Genomic DNA, 2,500 nt, shown 5'->3' on the forward strand with positions numbered 1-2,500 from the left:
TTCTCTTCTCTTCTTCTTCTTCTTCATGTTTGATGTACCTTGTTAGATTTATTTGTATTTTTCGAGTTTTGTAAATTTGCATGCAGGATGTATAATTCATGCTAAATGCATTTTCCTGTTCGACAAACCTTTTCATCTTTGGCGGCCTATATTTTCATAATGGAAGTATTTCTTAATAATGGGTGTATTTCTCATACCTTATTTTAATGCAGGATGTATTTTTTCTTCTTTATGTAGGGTCCTATTTCTTTAAGATACATGTTTCATATTGAATATTGTTGAGTTGGAGATATTTTTTATTCGGGTATAAATTCTATGTTGGATGTATCTTTGTTGAATGCACTTTCCATGTTGGGACGTACTTTTCATGTCGAATGTCTGTTGCATATTTAGTGAATGGGAAGGTCATTCTGGTGCTGCGGATTGTGTGGATTGGGAAATCATTATTTCTGTGTACATTTCCCAATCTCTTTCTTTCTCACTATAACTCTCTGTCTCTATTTCTGTTTCATTTGCTCACTCTTTTGTGCTCTCCCACTCCTTCTCCCAAACTCACTCTCACTCAAACTCTCACTCAAACTCTCACTCAAACTCTCACTCAAACTCTCACTCAAACTCTCACTCAAACTCTCACTCTCTTACTTTCTCACTCTCACTCTCCTTTCAAGCAGTGTTCAAATGTATTAGGCTTGTACACAAAAAATATACAATGTATATGAATAATATATGATGACATAATATACATATATACATACACACATGCAAACCATATGTGTAACTATAGTTTATCTGGTCTAGCCTGAAATAAAATTAAAAACACAAAATAAAACCTCAGTTTTCATCTACATTTATTCAGCAGGGTTTACAGTCCTGGTACAGGTATGATTCTTACTTTTGTAAGTACATAACATCAGTAGTTAAATTGAGAAATGCACGTAATCCACAGATTCTCTTCTGAAACACTGATCAATGCATATAATACTTCACCTAAGGCAACATACTTAAAGAACACGGGCATTCTGCGGAATGAGTATGAGTTGAGACAATACAAGGAATCCCATGAACACATAATTGGAAAATCTAAAATAAGATTAAAAAAAAAAAAAAAAAAAAATTAATTTCTTCATTTGCTTTCATTATTTTGGGTCATGAGTTAACAACCTAAAATATTCATGATATGTTATCTACAGCGTGAAAATGAAGCCAAGTAAGCACTGTTTTAATGAAGAAAATATCCGAACATCACTCTTGTATTTGGAATAAGGAATTTGGAAGATTTGGATTCTTTTTTTTTCTTCTAATAAATACCAGCAGTGTCAAAATCTCACAGTTCATCCAAATATTATCCATAAAAAAAATCAGAAATGAATATGCATTGTGCAACCAAAAATTCATGTCAAACATAGAGGAATTTCTTTCAAAAATAAATCAAATTCAAACAGACATAAATGACATCAACCAATCATGGTCTACTAGTAATTGAAACAGGTCTAATCTTTGGCACTATGTTTGATAAGGAGGTTTAGCGACTAGAGGCTAAAACGCCCGAAGGAAAACAAGTCAAAATCTTATCTGAGGACGGGCCTTTTGGCATTTTATGCCGTAATATATGAGAAGATGCAGTGGCCCACACAGGCCTACACATCTATAACATTACTTGTATCTAAAGACCAGCATCCAAAGATAAAGATAATTCACCCGCAAACAGTAACACAACATATCAATGACTAATGGTAAGCTTGTTTACTTATTTCTAACAAATGCCATTGATTGATAGTACGAATTAACACTAAAACAGGACGATGACCAACACAAAACAGTCTCTCACTATCACAGGGTTAAGATGCAATGGGGGGAGGGGGGGAGGGGGGGAGGGGAATCAATCTCTAGTAGTAGGTATCTATTTTTTTTCTCAGATAAAGTAAAATTAGATATGCAGTTTTGGAATATCTCATGCAATATAGAACTACGGGCAAAATAAATTCACAGCTGTTGTAGAATGAACATACCAATGGTTAAGGACTAGAATGGCATGGCGTTCTTTCATTTCAATTCAGTAATGTTATATATTTGAGATAATTGTATATAAATGGTTTATGAGTGAGAATGTGAGGTGTGATTGAAAGTGAAAGTGAGAGTGAGAGTGAGAGTGAGAGTGAGAGTGAGATTGAGAGTGAGAGCGAGTGAACTTTTACTACACCTCAGAAAAATAAAATTTAACCTTCCAGAATCCTCTTAAACTTTCAAACCAGAATAATACAAATACCTGGCAAAGATGTTACTTGAATCTTATAATATCTCACCCTAAAACCCTTAATTTCCATGACCGGTGAACAGTGCCGAATGATGCAAGAGCAACTGCAGTGCATCATCAGGATCCCTCACAGCAGCTGATAGCCAAAACAGCAGTGTTTTATTCTATTCTCTCTTGTAACAGCAAATTCAAGCATATCAATCTTATATCATGTCTTATAATCATCCTCCGTCATCCCTAACTTAA

General features: G+C 34.4%; 1 protein-coding gene across 1 annotated transcript in view; it reads right to left on the reverse strand.

Moving 5' to 3' along the window:
- Positions 1-835: 835 nt before the first annotated feature.
- Positions 836-2,500, reverse strand: part of LOC125048222 (CDP-diacylglycerol--inositol 3-phosphatidyltransferase-like) — an 8,465-nt gene continuing 6,800 nt past the window's right edge. Inside the window, exon 4 of the mRNA XM_047646794.1 lies at positions 836-2,500. This exon is cut by the window's right edge and continues 1,761 nt beyond it. The gene's annotated coding sequence lies outside the window, so the exon portion shown is untranslated.

This window comes from Penaeus chinensis, chromosome 43 (genome assembly GCF_019202785.1).
Source record: "Penaeus chinensis breed Huanghai No. 1 chromosome 43, ASM1920278v2, whole genome shotgun sequence".
In the NCBI taxonomy this organism is placed as follows: domain Eukaryota; kingdom Metazoa; phylum Arthropoda; class Malacostraca; order Decapoda; family Penaeidae; genus Penaeus; species Penaeus chinensis.